The following is a 16159-nucleotide window of genomic DNA, read 5'->3' on the forward strand; positions in this document are numbered from 1 at the left end:
CAAGCTTGAGTTCCTGTCCTGACTTCCTCCAACGATGGACTATGATCTGGTAGCGTAAGCCAAATAAACCCTTTCCTCCCCAGCTTGCCTTTTGGTCATGGTATTTCATTGCAGCAGTAGAAACCCTAACTAGGACACTCACGCTCATTACTGATAGCTAGGTGCCATGGAGACCTTTGCTTCTGTGGTTTCACTTCTGTCTGTCACTGTGAAAGATGACAAAACGCTTCTGTGGAAACTGAACTCTGCTGCTGCCAGATTAACCATATGTTGGCTGTGGATGGAAGAGAGGGGTGTGTGTGTGTGTGTGTGTGTGTGTGTGTGTGTGTGTCTGACAGAACCATCCAGTAAGAAACAATCATCAATGTAAGAGTTACAGTAAGAGGTATTGTGAACGTTATTTTTGTGTGTTAATAGTTTGTTCTACAGTTGCGGTGTCGCTAGCACTTGTGTGGGTATACACGCATGTGCATGCTGGAGACTGGACCCAGGGCTGTGCACGTGTCGAGCACACCCTCTAGCACTATCTAGCTCCAGTCCCCGAAAGCACTTACATGTCTATTTATGCACATGTATGAGCAGTAGCTATCCTGTTAAGTGGGTTTAGATTCACCATGGGAACAGACACCTGGTATGTCTGTGAGGACGTTTATGGAGAGCTTTAACTGAGGAGGAGACACACATCGTGAACGCAGGTGGCCCCAGCCCACGCTCTGGGCTCCCGGGCTGAGTAAAAAAGGGAGGAAGCAAGCTGAATGCCGGCATTCATTTTGCTCTGGTTCCAGATGCAATGGGATTGGCTGTCTCGCACTCTGTGTTATGCCTTCCCCTCAGACTGTGAGCCGAAATAAACCCTTCCTCCCTTGAGTTGCTTCTGTCTGGAGTTTAGTTGTGACAAGGAGAAGAGCCGATAGAACTGTTTCCCCATGAGATGTCCCGGCACACCACTGTCTCCACTTCTTCCATGTTTAAGACTCAAGCAAACAGACTCAGGTGATGGTGCAGCCACAGCCTGTCCAGTACAAGATCATGAGACACCTGCGACTCTCACTGGCTTGTCAGAAACCCCTGACACCAGGCCCGAGCTTACAGCTCCTGGATCAGCTGTCTTTCTGCTGAAACTCCCATTCCCACTCATGCACATTCATAAAATTGGAGCCTGGCTTTAAGCACAATTAACTCCTCGTTAGGAATGCATATCAGAGCTCAACCCATCTGAGTTTAATAATAGAGCTAGGGACAATGCAGTAGCTGGTGACTGAAAACTCCAGGCCCTCGCTCAGCTGCTTCGTAGCCCTGGGGAAACACACAATGGCCACACCCATCTTGCACCACACACACATGCTAACGACTAAGGGGTAACTGTGCCATCAGGAAAAAGAAGTCCATTCAAGGCCACTGAATTATTAATACAGAAAAAAAAAAAAAAACCCAAACAAACAGCAGGTATGAGTGAAGGCAAAAACAGTCCCAGCAGCTTCCCTCTGCCGTGTGCTAGGCAGGATGTGTTGCTGAGAAGCCTCCATTCCAGAAGTCCAGGGCAGAGCAGCCAGAGCCACATGACAAGGTGGCAGCAGAGGGAGAGGTGTGCACTGAAAGGCTTCCCAGAGGTGTCATTTAGGCCAGGCCGGTTATCCAGTGTGGAGGGGCAAGGGCAAAATGGCAGCTGTTATGCTTTCCTATCTACTCACCTACAGTAACACACAGCACAGAGGAAAGCCAGCAGAACATAATACTCCACACGTTGCTAACTGAAAAGGAGGCAGGAAACTCTGATGTGCTTTGGAATAGAAAGCAAAAGTTTCCCGACTGTCTCTGGGTAGATAGCCTGGCGACTTGGTTGGAGACATTGCAGTTGCTTTGAGATGCAAAGTTTATGGGAAAATTACGTTAGAGGCAAGCAGTGTCTGGAAGGGAACAAGAGGCCCAGATTGCCAAGATGATCTGGGTATTATATCAGAGCAGAGGTTAAAACAACAAAACAATTCATGGAGACTCCAGTGATTCTAGACCACAGGAGAAAGAAATGCAACTACAGATGTGGAGGCAGAAGGAGGCGAGGGAGAGAGAGAAGGATAGAGAATAGAGGAGAGAGAGAGACAGGGAGAGAGACAGAGAGAAAGAAGGTGACAGGGAGAGGGAGAGAGGGGAAAAGGGAGAAGGAGGGAGAGGGAGAGAGGGGAAGAGGGAGAGGGAAAGAGAGAGAGGGGAGAGGAAGACAGAAAGAGGAGGAGAGGGAGAGAGTGAGAGGGAGAGAAAGAAGGGGAGGGAGAAAGAGAGGGAGGGAGAGAAGGGGAGAGAAAGGGAGAGGGAGAGGAAAAGAGGTGGGGTGGGAGAGGGAGAAAGGGAGGGAAGAGAGGGAGAGGGAAAGAACACAGAGATAACTTGAGGAAATGGCAGGGAAACTATTCTTGTAGCATCAGTATCCAACGGCACCAGTAAACTTAGCGACAAAATAATATGACTACCAACATTCATTATGTTACAGTGCTTCCTACTGAGACAGTCCAGAAAGTCCAAGAAAAACAACTAACCTTGGCGAGCACTTCCTACGTGGTCTGTGCCTGCGATTTCAGGACATCCTCATAATCCGAAGGATGAGGCTATATACCGTTGCCATTTGCAGGCAAGGAGAGTGAAATCCAAAACATATTTTACCCAAAGCACCCAGCTCATAAGGAGCCAGAGCCGAGACAAAATTACAAAGCTCCCGATGGGTTGCTCAGCTGAGACGGCTTGGGCAGGCTCAGAGCTTTGAGAGTTATGTTCTGGTGGGGAAAAAAAGGAACGTTCTGTGTTGACATCTTTTCAGATAAGGAGGGTTGCTCCAAGTACCCGCCGTATCTGTGTCCCGCTGGCACCCTCTTATCATTCTTCGCTGGGCATGACTTAGGTTGTGTGTGTATTTTGGACTCGCTCATTGGAACTGTGGCAAAGCTGGAGAGTTCAGAAGTCTTGGCACTTTCTAGGTGGTGTTATGTAACGGGACGGAGGCCGGGTTGGATCGGGAGACCTGGGCTGAGTTCAGGAGAAGTCACTTATTAACTATGAGCGTGGTCAAGTTACATCACTTTCCTGGTGCCAGCTGGGGCTTTGTCACCAGAGGGAGGCTGAAACAAGTGACCTTATAGGGACTTTCCTTGACTTCGTGATTCAACCCTCATAGGGACTTGAGTGTTTATGTCTGTGACTTCAACATACATTAGAAATGACCCCACGTGAGCAGACTTGTGTAGGCAAGATGGCTAGGTAGCTCAAATGATGTGTTTGTTAAATATGTCAAACGTAGATGTGAGTCATTTCACTCCTGTGTTTGTTCCCTTGCAAACATAACCTCGAATAAAATGGCTTAAAGTACCCACAGCCTGGAGTTCATCTAGAATGTACTCAAATTCCCGGTCAGGATAAAGTGCACCAATCCAAGCTCTGTTCCCTATCAGCTTTTTGAGCAAATGTCCCTGGATCCCTGTCCTTTACTCTTCTCCTTTTCTGCTTCTGCGAAATTGGAATTGATAATGAATATCAGCAGAAACGCAGTCAAATGCTTGGTGCCTTGGAAGACTGTAGGAAGCCCTCATTTGTTGTTGTAGCTGGGGGTGGGGTCACTTGCTTGGCTAAAAATCTAAAAGAAATTTCGAGAGAGAGAGAGAGAGAGAGAGAGAGAGAGAGAGATCAAAACCCATCAGCACTGGTAACTTGCCATTGCACAAGAAATAAAACTCAAGAGCGGGATGGAGAAGGGTAATTGCTCTGTCTAGACCTCCTGGTATTTTACCCTTCCGTGCTGATGTGTCTGAGTCACACCTGGAAGGGATGTCTGAAGACCTGAAATGCCACAGGCATCTGGGACAACCGAAGCCATGCTCACCCTTCATTTCTCATGGCTTGACTGGCCTGTTTCCCAACTTTTGCTCTAAGGTGCCTGGGGCACAAGGGAGCTGGGAGAAGTGGCTGGTTTTATGGTAGTCACTGGCTTTATGTGATTTACAAAGTAAAAAACAAAAAACAAAACAAAAACAAAACCATCTGCAGAAAACCAACCCGTCTTATCTGTTTGAGCACTGTCTGCTGCTGCTCTTCAAGCCTTCTTTTCCCTCTTCCTTTTCCCACCTCTCCCATCCTACCTCCTGCCCCTACCTGGTTTTTTTCTGTTGTTGTTCCTTAGCTATCTGTAATTTAGTTCAAATCCCTTCCCCAAGTTTTGTTTTAATGTTGTGAGGCTGATGGAGAAGAGGTGAGTAAAAAGAACAGATTCAAATCAGCAGCCATGGGAGACCAAAGGGAGGGAGGCCTTCATAATAGTGAGGCTGAATTTCTGTTTTTACAGTACCAACAGAAAGGTGAAGGTCTCTCTCTCTCTCTCTCTCTCTCTCTCTCTCTCTGTGTGTGTGTGTGTGTGTGTGTGTGTGTAGGTGTGCACAGAGGTCACAGGACAGCCTCTGCCTCCCCTTCCTTAGGCACTGTCCATTTTGTGTTTTTTCCAGCTAGCCTGAGCCTTGCTGATCTAGGCTTACTGACTAAAGAGCCCTATGGTCCATCTGTCCCTGATTCCCCAGTGATGGAATCACAAGCATGCTCAGCTTTTTTAAGGTAGGTTCTGGGAGTTGAATTCAGTCTGTACTTGTGCAGCAAGCACTTTACAGACTGTGCCATCGCCGGGGCCCAGGTTTGCTGTTTCCTATGAGCGAGCTTACCAAGCGAAGCCAGCATGTTCCAAATGTTTCTAGCCATTTTACAAGGGAGAAACAACACATAGTAACCAAAGCCTGGGGTGTCCAAAAGAGCAAAGGGAAGGCTGGCTGTTAATTGAGTAATTATCTTTAGAGACAGCTTGCTGATTCTAAGTTTCTTTTTGGCTCCAACATTACATAATTTAGAGTGTAATTTGACTACTTTAAATAAATTATAGATTTATGATTGTCATATTGATTATTTTTTATGGCATATAATTTATCACAGCCAGCCATATGTCAGTTAATGGTGAGGTTCTGGCCTGTAATGGGATCTCCCCAATACAAACCATGGAATATGATCTGTCTTGGAACGGTCTAGGATATAGGAACCTTTATAGATAAAGCTCTTATAGAATAGCATATAACTACTTTTTAATTGAAAAATACCCCTTCACTAACTGTGCTTTTGTAATGCTATTAGTGAGCTGGGACTGTCAGTGCACAAAAAGGATTTTATCTAGAAGTTCTCCTTTGTAATTTGTTCCCTACTTTATGGTCAATGACTCTGTGTTCAGAATTCCCTGAGAAGGATGAACAACTGTTACAAATTATCCTTAAAAAAATAAGCAAAGGAGGAAATAGAGGCAAAAGATGTTCCATAACTTTAGATACTGTCCATAACTTTACATATTGACCCTTTTCAGAACTTTGGTTGGGATTTTATCTCTGATGTATCCAAACCTATCTGCTGTAAGCAGAATCCCTCAGGCACACTGAGGCTTTGAAGAAACAGGCTCCCAGTCACATTGTAGCGTTTTATCAAGGATGCCCTGTAGAGTGACAGCTTTGAAGCTGTGATACCTGTAAGCAATAGCATTTCCACCGCCTGGTCCGGGGACACCATGGCTCGAAGCAACTGTTACAACCTCTGTTTGTTTGAAAGTCTATATCCTGCCTGCTTCCAAACGCTCACCCATCATCTCCGCAGATGAAAACTTGTGCTTGGCACATGGAATTCAAAATAATCTCACAGAACAGAAAACACTGAATTTCTTAGAAAAGTGATGTGGACCCCAAATCAGCCTTAGGACATACACGAGCATGATTTGTTCTCTACGTTTTCATATGGGAATGCTTAAAGTCTGTCTCTTAAACGTGCTTGGCAACTTCCTAAGAGTCAGAGACCTTCTCGACCCATAAAAATATTTATCTTTAACAGATCCATGCTAGAAATACCTACTTTTACCTAAAAGAGTGGAATCTACTCTATAGGAATAACTTTACCATGTTGGGTTACTGGGTGATCTGTAGTTAGTGAGTTAAACAAGTCATTTAAACTTTCTCAGCTGCAGTCTCTCTGCTGAAGAAGAGTTTTTCAGTTAGGAGTTTATATTTTAGAGTAAGGCAAAAATTATTTAAAAAAAGGAATCAGAAGTTGTACATATACATACCACATATACATATATATACCAAGGGTTATATATGTATATGTGTATGTCAGAATATACATATAACATGCTTGTCTATTTATATACACATACATATAATAAATAAAATTATTATGTGGAATAAAAACAGAGGTGTGCAGAACCAAGCACTACCCACATCTTGACTCATGCTCAACAAATGTCCACTCCTATTCTATGGAATTTTCTTGTAGCTCCTGCAGGCCAAGATGAAGGTGCATGGAATCTCTCTCTATTACTGACACCCAGATTCCCAGGTTCCTCCACTGTCTAGCACCATTTTGTCTTTCAAGGACCACAGGGAAGAGACAACAAACAACAAACTCAAACCATATAAAACAGCAAAAACCCAATTCTTTCCAAACACACAACTAAGGAACTTGCTCTGAATCCCATGCTCGGCCTCGGAGAATGTGCCATCCATCTGTGTTTGTGGGTTCTCATGCTGATACTGACCTGGCTCGCCGGAAGTGAAGAGAAGTCCCTGCTCACATCTGGACTTACCTAGAGAACAGAGAAACACTGTTAAAATCCAACTGCCTGCCGGGAGCCCAGGGGAACTGGTGTTTTTTTGGTTTTGGTTTTGGTTTGTTTTTAGCATGCTTTCTATCTCTTTCCACACCCAAAGAAGGGCACAGTCCACCCGATTTTGCTTGGTGCCACTCATCTGCTGGCATTTCTTTGGGTCAAGAGTATCCTGAAATAGCGATGTTAACATTTCATAGCATTCACAAGAGTATATTTCTGAGCATTTTGGTATAGTACAGAAAAAGCACTGAACTCACAAGCATTTTTGGATTCGAAAGTCACGGAAGGGGAGGAGTGAGATTTTTTCCTTCAGAATGTCATTTAAAAAAAAATATATATATATCATCTTAACCCTAACGCGAGCAAGTCTGGTTTCCTCTATTATTTTTTGTAGAAGTGTTAAGCCAATAACACCAACCTGTTTCCTGTGCCTCTTTGTGATCACAGGTTAGCCCCACCCCCATCCCCCCAACCTGCACTTTGAAATGGCCACTACCTTCACAATTTGGGAAGGTAGTGAGTAGGCAAGCTTAAACGACTGCTGACAATACATTATTTTTTTCCCTAACGGTGGTCCAAAGCCTTCCACGCTGGGATGGAATGGCCGGAAACCACACCCCCATTAACATTCAAATAGCACCCAGGAACCTCGGGGTAGAACTTTGTTTAATATAATAATTGAGTGCTCCCTTCACCCGTTGGGCGACACGCAGGTGTCACTGATAGTCCAAAAACTTGAGTTTATCTTGTGGGAACCTCCAGGCCTCACAGGAGTCTAAAAGATCACTGAAGATGAAATGCAACACCCGGTCCCAAAGCAGCGTTTGTAAGTGAACTTATGAGCCTGTTGATGGCTTCCTATCTGCCCTTGGCAGAGCTGAAAGGCTCTGGAAAGTTGGTATGGTTTTGAGTCTCCTGTTACGTTTCTTATAGCACCCCCCCGCCCCCCCTCCCCAGGGCCGAGAACCTCTAAAGCCAATGAAACCCCAGGCTGAGTATCCAGGCAGTTCCCCAAAAGCACAGGCCAGGGAGGCTCAAAGTCTGGATGACTTGTCTAGAGCTCCCCAGCTTTCCGAGCCTGCCATCAACCTTAAAGCACTTCCCCACAGCCCCAGCACACGAGTGAGTACAGACAGCCCCCAAAGGCGCAGCTTGTGTGCTGACGTGCAAAGCCAACTCAAAACCCTGCGCTTGGCGCTCCCTCCTAACTTTCTGGCGTGTCCAAGCATAAATATTGACTTTGCTCCTCCGTTGAGTAGTTTGATACGGGATGGAAACCGCACCGCCAAACAGTGGGATCGAATAATATATTTTTACACAGCCTTGCTTTCCTTCTGCTTTTTTTTTTTCTTTTTTTTCCATTTTTTTAGGGGTGGGTGGGTGAGTGTGGGTATGTTTTGTACGTCTCCCCCCCTACACCTGGCTGTTAACACGTAAGTTCAGGTGTGTGCAAAGCCCCTCGCAGGCAGCGTGTACTGGTTGGCACAGCAACTCACAACAGACTCCCTAGACACAGGGCTTGAGGAGAAGGGGAGGACGAGAGGCGACGCCCCGTGCCCCCGCAGGCACTGCTCGGGGCAGGGCGAGCACCCAAGGAATCAGAGCACCCCGCTTCTCGGTCCCGGGTTCCCCACCACGGTCCTTCGAGGAAAAGGCGCCTCCCCACCCCCCCCGGGGGTGCGGCAGCACCCTCCCTGGAGCAGCCGGCCTGCTAAGGTGCCTGTTGTACGTGTCCTCAGCAGCTACAAGTTAGGGGTGCGGCTGGGGCTGGCGCTCCTCCACCTCTTTTCAGCTCGCTCGCCTGGGAGGGGACTGTCCCCCCACCCCCGCCTCCCCATCAGCTCGCTCCCGCAAATGTCGCCGGGACACGCGGGCCAGGGGTCCCCACCTGCCACCCGCGGGGCGATCGGGAGCTGGTGGGGGTAGGGGTCGGGCGCTCCGCCTCGCACTGGGGCTCTCTGCGCGACACAGCCACCTACCCTGCAGCCGAGCGAGACCCGGCTCCCTCCGCCGCTCAGCAGCGGCCCCCGCCGCGCGCGCTCGCGGGGACGCCGGGACCCTGCGCACAGCGCGCCTCCCGCCCGGCGTGGCACAAAGGCAGCATGGCACAGCCGCGCCCGGCCGCGTCCTCGTCCCGGCCCAGGCCACGGGGCTCGTCCCCCAGGTCGCTGTCGCCCGCCAGCCCTGCCCTCCTCCCGCCCCCCGTCCTCAGCCAGGCGGGGCACCGGGCGGAACCCTGCGCCCCGGCACGGAGCAAGAGACGGCGGTGGCGGCCTCCGATCGCTCTCTCTTTCTCTCTCCCTCTCTCTCTGTCTCTACACCGTGACGTGAGCAGCCTTGGCGGCTATTTATAACCACACGATTGGATTTCATTCATGAAACCGGGGCCTGGTGTGTCTGAGCTGCGGGACGCGAGGCGGCGAAGGTGCCGCGGCTGCACGCACGCCCGGAGGGGCCTGGGCTCCAGGGCGTTCGGTCGGGACCAGCGTGCGTCCGGCACCCCGGGGACCCGGCCCCAAGGCCGAGCGGACGCCAGAGCAGGGCAGGGTGTGTGCGAGCTGTCCCCGCGCCCCCTCCCCGCGGCATCCCACCCACTCCCGAACATCCGCCGGCCCACAGTCCTGGGCTCAGGAAAAGTAAGTTGGGCCACTAACCGGCTGGGCAGCATAGCTTTCTTCCCCCTAGGAACTGACCGGCCGCGGACTCCTCCGAGGGAGGACATTGGCTTTTGTTTCAAAACCCGAGCCCAGCTGCTGACTAAGCGCTGCGCTAGCCCGGCCTCCTCCCCTGGGCTCTGCACGTGCGGGGCTGGCTCTCCCCCTCCTGGTCACCTTCCCCTGCACCCGGCTTGAGGGGGTCTCCACAGGGGGTGGGAGGGACTCCCTGCTTCCCCTGACCCCCAGAAATTAGCCGCTTTACAGCTCCTTTTAGAGAGGCGGGGAGGGGACGGCGGGGGGGGGGGGCGGTGCGGGGGGCGGGGAAGAGCTAAAACTGACTTTGGCCTCTCCTGGGTCTGCGGGAAATCTTGGAAAGGAAAGACAGCCAACTCTTCTCAGGGACGGTCTGGACTTTCTAGCCAGTTGTGAGTTCCGAGGGCAGAATCATGGCAACTAATCATGAATACACTTAAGAAATGCTTAGGTGCCTAGTGATGCCAGGCATCACGACAAGCTCTTAAGAGGTGACAAGGGGGTACAACAAACTTGGCTCCTGCCCACAGGAAACTTTCAGTCTGCCTTCTAAACTGCCTGTTAGACTCAACTGTGTAATCTGCTCTCTCCAGCTCTGCAAGGAGACAGCTGCGGGATTAGGGTGTGAATGCCTTCATATAGGAATATGTTACATTTAAAACCCTTGAAAAGGCTGAACAACAAGGCGGACACAAAGATGGCCACGTCACATCCTGGCCCTCCATCAGTTCTTAGGTAAAGCACTGTTAGGATCTTGAAAGGGCGGGAAAGGTAGTCATGGTTAGCTGTAAGGATGATTTAATTGTGTTCTCCTTCAACCCAACCAAAAAGAAACAACAGCAAAACAACTCTCTCACAGTAACACCTCCCTCATCCTTACAGGAACCACATTCGGTTTTCTTAGGTGGATTTCTCTTCCTCCCTAGAATTCCTGAATGAACTTCAGTCCCTTTGGTAACTTAGACCCAGGGTCTCCTGTAGCCAAGACTGATCTCAAACTTGCTATGTTGCCAAGGCTGGCTTTGAACTCCTGACTCCTCTACCTCTACATTCCACTGTGATTTGTACCACCAACATGCTGGATAAATTAAATGTTTTTACTAGCAAATGAGGTGGGGAGCAACTTGGGTGATTTAAACAATCCTTAATGCACTCTTGTCCAAAATGGAGTCAAGGCCACAATTTTTTTGATATTAGGAAGAGAAGGAACTGAGAGATCAAATTCCGGCTCCGAGAAGTTTAAGATGGATCCACGAAAGTATTTGCTTGGTAAGGAGGGGTCTTCCTTCAGTCCATTTTAAAAGGACGCCATGTTGAAAGACTCAGTCAATAGACATTCTCTTCAGGAATGTATTTCTTAGAGGAAGTTAATTAACTCCATTCCTGCTAGTAAGCAATTCTAATTCATGGTAAGTCACTTTTTCCCTCCCCAAGCCACCCTGGGCACTGAGAAATAGAACAGTAACTAAGAAATGGAAAACAATGGGGGGATGACTTAAAACACCTCTCCCCATTAGACCTCCACAACTGAGGGGGGCATGTGCAGTTACGATCAGAACCATTTTACACACGGGGGAACTAAGGCAAAGAAAACTTAAATTTTCATTGTTGTTAGTGGCTGACATTTGTGCCCGGGTCATCCAGAGCTGGCTTCATTTTCATCATTAATCTTTGCTGTAACATCTGGCCTTCTCCAGTACCCTTTCCTTCCTCAGTCATACATTAAGAAGACGAGCCTGGTGAGACAGCTTGGTAAAATACTTACCACGCAAGCATGAGAGCTTGGGTTTGGTCTGTGGCACCCGTGCAAAAAGCCAGGCATAATGCTGTATGTCTTTGTGATTCCCCAACTGCTAAGGTGGAGGCAGCAGGATGCCTGGGGCTCACCAGCTCAGAAGTCAGGCCAATTCAGCAGCCCCTAGTCCCAATGAGAGACCTTGCCTCAAAAACTATAAGGAGAACAGCTCTTATGGGAGAACTCTAAGGTTGACTTCTAGACTCCACAATAAAGGGCACAGATGTGTCCCACCCCTTACCCCAATGCTCGTGAGCATGTGCACGTAACTGCACATGCACACACACACACACACACACACACACACACACACTAAGTGACAATGCTTTTCTGAAGCATCAGGCGGGTGACAAGAGTAGAGAGACACCCAGCACTGTGCATACTTTGGGATTCCTCTGCCTTCCCCTCTTGGGAGCTCCCCAAGGGCCAGCTACCAGCCATTTCATAATGGACCTCGTGGAGTAAGAACCTAAACCTGAGGGGGAAATGATTGAAAGAACTACCAGGACAATAAATTGTTAACGGTGATTTCAGACACAGCAGAAGAAAAGCTGGCTGGCAAATTCTTCCAAGCAAGGACAGGTATGTCAAGAAGACACTGCCATCCACATTCAGGGCACAGCCCCAAACTTCACACATTATGACTTCTGACTTGTGAAGGTGGAGGACTTGATGAGCTGTTTCGACCAACAGGAAAGAGAGAAGAAGAGGAAAGAGGGCAATGAGCAGCACCATGCAAGAGCTCATCTGTGCTCCAGCCCACAAAAGAACCAGATTTCCTGGTCATAAACTGCTGCTTGACAGCACAGCCCATACGACTCACTTCAGATAAACAAGAACTGGAGCCTAAGTGGGAACTAGCCAACATTTTTCTCTCTAAACACATGTTTTATTGCACAGGAGTGATGTCAGACCTTTTAGGGGAGGTATTTTTACCAGAGATGTTGCCCTCCCCACAAAAAGAAAAAGTAAAACGAAACAAAACAAAAACCCACCAAGCCAAAATGAGCAAAAACCAAAGCCAAAATAAAATAAAATAAAAGTACCCCTACACCCCTTAAATCAAAACACCACCAATACCACCACCACCACCACCAACAACAAAAATTCTGGATCAGCCATCTCACACGTGCATGCGCAGGCACGTGCACACCCACAACAATAGTAAATTAAAAGTTTAAATACCGAGGCTTATATATAGAAGTGTTATTTAATTACCAATACAATCACTTGCTACTGACCCTTTGGCATTAGTCATTCCCCTGCCACCATTCATCTTTCCTCCATTTCTAGACTTTTACCATGGTGAGACCTATTATTGGGAATGCTACTAGGTACATTCTCAGACTGAGCTTTCGCTGCACGTGCTCTCTGTGAGGTCCGTCCACGGTATCGCCTGTATCAGCAGTTCACTTCTTTTCATTGCTAGGTGTCTATTGTATGGACATGCCAGGGTGTGTGAATACCCTTGGAATGGCGTTTGAGTACTTCAATGTTTTGCTACAATGAAAAAAACACTTTCATAAACATTTGTACACCTTTTTTTTTTTTTTTTGAGACAAATGCTTAAGAATGCCAAGTCCTGATTCAAATGCTAAATAAGCTGTCAGAATGTTTATTTTCATAGTGACTGTATGTTTTACATTCCTAGCAGTACGATTTGGTATCATCGTTTTGTTGTTGTTGTTTTGTTTTTTTCTTTTTGGTTTGTTATTTACAAAATTATTGTTCAACAGTAGTGAGGAGAACTCAGTGAGGAGAACTCGTTGTGGTTTCGACACATCTCTTTCTTAGCCAACCGATCACCCTTATCTTTTTATTGCTCAAAGAGATATTCATGTCTTTGGCTATTTTATATGTGGGATTTTAAAACAAAATATGTATTTTTATGTTTAAGTGTGTGTACTTAATGTGCGGCTGCCTACTGGTGTATGTGCGCATGAGTGCAGGTGCTTGCAGATGCCAGAAGAGGGCGTCAGATCCCTGGAGTTGGAGTTTGGAGGTGGTTGTGGGCTGCCCAACTTGGGTTCTGGGGTCTGAACTCTGGTCTTCTGCAAGAGCTGCAAGGCTCAGAGCTGCTGAGTCAACTCTCCAGCTCTTTAAAAAAAAAAAATTCTGGGGTCACAATTATCAAATTGCAAAGTAAATATGCACCACCCCCAGGAAAACTCTGATCATCAACTCAATTATGAGTGCTCGCTGCTTCTGTTGCCCTAAACTTTTTCCAGTTTAATCAGTGTGTATGGGAAATTACTTACATGAAATTCCCACGGAGAGAGTTTTCTCAGTCAGGTGGTATTAAGTCCTCATTCCAGCGGTCTGTAACCGACAGCCGGAGGCGCCAACGCCCCTCCCTTCTGCGCAGGCGCAAAGGTATCCTCCAGTGATGAATGCGACAGCTGTGGGCCATGGTTTGGACCCCTGGGGTGTGCAGTGAGAGGGTATCCACCTCCTGCCCCTACGTCTGGAATGCCAGATCTGATGCCGGGTTGGCAGTATGAATAGTGGATGGCAGGTGCTTAAGGAGTCGTTTTAGACAAGCGCTTACAGGGGGAGCAAAGGAGCTGGCCGATGGGCCTGCTTTGAAGAACAACTGCACTTGGTCGGAAGGTTTATTGAGAAACAGCTGTCGGGGGAGATGGCTGGGGTGACACAGAAGCTGTTGCGATGGCCTAGGACTTCGTGGCATCTAAGAGATGAAGTGGCCGGTGGCGCGTGGACAGGCTGCTTCCACTGACTGGCAGGCTCTAAAGAACTGCTCGGGGCTCCGGAGTCGGGACAAGGCAGGGCGCTGGATTTAATCAGCCTTTACAAGCAGCTTTGTCTAAGCCACCCTGGACGCCAGCCTTCCGCAAGCCGTAGGGTGGATCTGAACTGCTTTATCCACCACAGGCCTGTTCTCCAGTTAGTGACAGGGGGCAGAGATGTGTGTCTGTGCACGTCTATAATGCCATGTGTTGATGGCCAAAAGAGAAAACGATCTCTTGGGACCCTGTGTCTGCAGGTATCTTTTTACCCCATAACCCAGTATTAGGGCAATCTGTCTATGAGTTGCTCTAGCTAGAAGAGCTAGGACAGGGATTTCCCAGCTTCCGGTCTTGGGGCCACTTTCCCAACTATTGGGTGGTTGAGATGTCCACCTCAACAACCCTTTCTGCCTCTCCAGGACCACGGGAAGGTTTTGCATGAAGCTGCATTCACTTGAATAAGAATAAAAACTCTTGGTTCTGGACAGCCCAGCTCTATGGGGGGGGGGGTTGAGGGGGGTGGGTGAGCTATTGCAAAAATTAATTTACTGCACTTTTTTTTTCAGGTCAGCTCTGCATTGCAGAGGTCCTCAACTCTTCCTACTTTCTGCCATGTGCACCGGAGGACTCCAGAGCTATGCTGGCGTGTGCGGAATCAGGGTCATCTACCCTGTTTTCCTAAAGGCTGCAGGAGGTCAGCATCGCCAGCTCTTGTAAAGCTATGTGTATTTCATCCCATCCTGAGGTGGTTGGGTGGACAAACTCTTATTTTAAAGGATAATTTTAGAAAAAGGTACAGATGAAGACTCAGGCTAAGCTAGTGGGTCTGACCATAGGAGCTGGGTGATTACCCACTCAGAGTTCAACGTTTTAGAGATTCTGTTCTCTCTCTCTCCAAAATTCACAGCACAGTTTCTCTTTTTCTAGGTATCAGTGAATGAAACTAGACAGGATGGAGTCCGCACACCACTATACAGTGTGGTTGGAGTGCGGCATGCTATATTTTCACCATGCATCATTTTTTTTTAAGGTTGTCTTTGGTGTTGGGTAAGTTTTAAAATGTGATTTTGCAAGCCTGAAAGTCCTAACTAGATTTTTTCTTCCAGTCAGAAGTGTCTTCTGCCAAGATGGCTCTTACTGAGTTAGCCAAGAGGCAGGAGCCAGCTGCCCTTTGCTCCATTATAGAAGTAGAAACTGGAAAAGTCCAGGGTGTGTTTTCAGCTTTAAAAAAAATAATAATTTATTCTTCTCTCGTACAGTACACCCTGACTGTAGCTTTATGTCATGGAAGAAATGTTCTGCATCTGAAAAGGACGTTTATTTCAGTGATGAAGTGACATGTACATTCACTGTCAATATTACGAAAATGTGCTAATGCTATTCTTTACTTTTACCTATTAAAAAATAAATAACATTTATGTTCTGTGGCATTCCAAAAGCTATCTTGCCTGACTGTTTTATATAATGCTTGTTTATCTTCACTGAGCAAGCAACATTCCCAAACCCATTACCACCACCTCCACCACCAAAACCAACCAAAAAAAAAAAATCTAAAAAACACACAAACAAACAAAAAACAAAAAATATAAACAGGAACAGGGAATAGGAGAGAAAAAAGGAAGGAAAGAAAACAACCGTATTTGGGCCACCCTTTAAGTAGCCAGGTGATTTTATTTACTGTGTGTACCGTTCCAAAAGCCACAGGGAGGCAGGCACAGTGACTTACTGAACAGTTGTTCATGGTAAGTGAAAGAACGTTGATATAAAAGGAAAAGTTGGGCCCAGGTCAGTGGATATGGAGATGGGCTCCTGAGGCCACGTAAAAGTCCAGGGTGTGGGGCTCTGTGTTTCACGCACACAACTGCTCACGCAGACAACCTGAGTTGCTCTCTCAGCACACACACAGCCGTTGGCTCACAGCTGACTGTAACCCCAGCTCCAGGCGTGTAGCTCTGTTACTGGCTTCTGGCAACTATGTGCCTCCCCATCCATACAAGTGAATGTTCTCCATGCCGAAACCAGAGAGATGAGCACACACATGCTCACTTGAGAAAAACAGTTCCACGCACAGCCTGTATTCATAGCACATTTGCTTGCTCACTCAGCATCTTTAACGTACATGACATTTAATCTTCAGGACGACCTTGAAATACACTGTCTCCAACACAAGAGACTTGAGAAGTGAGGTTTTTTTTCCCAGAGGTTGAGTGACTTGTTTGCCTGAGAGGAGAACCACACCAACCAACCCCAAATTCCATGC

General features: G+C 47.6%; 1 protein-coding gene and 1 pseudogene across 6 annotated transcripts in view; one reads left to right on the top strand and one right to left on the bottom strand.

The window, feature by feature from the left end:
- Rhobtb1 (Rho related BTB domain containing 1) overlaps nt 1-16159 on the bottom strand; it is a 109120-nt gene that overhangs the window by 54191 nt on the left and 38770 nt on the right. For 2 of the 6 annotated variants that reach the window (XM_021648543.2, XM_021648545.2), the window contains exon 3: nt 6596-6643. The gene's annotated coding sequence lies outside the window, so the exon portion shown is untranslated. Of the gene's footprint in view, nt 1-2534; nt 2828-6595; nt 6644-8646; nt 8784-9321; nt 9538-16159 lie in introns of those variants that run through there. The other 4 variants (XM_021648547.2, XM_021648546.2, XM_060369410.1 and 1 more) reach the window with 4 other exon arrangements.
- Nucleotides 8917-15337, top strand: LOC110555376 (serine/arginine repetitive matrix protein 2-like; annotated as a pseudogene).

The sequence above is a fragment of the Meriones unguiculatus genome, chromosome 16 (assembly GCF_030254825.1).
Source record: "Meriones unguiculatus strain TT.TT164.6M chromosome 16, Bangor_MerUng_6.1, whole genome shotgun sequence".
NCBI classification, from domain to species: domain Eukaryota; kingdom Metazoa; phylum Chordata; class Mammalia; order Rodentia; family Muridae; genus Meriones; species Meriones unguiculatus.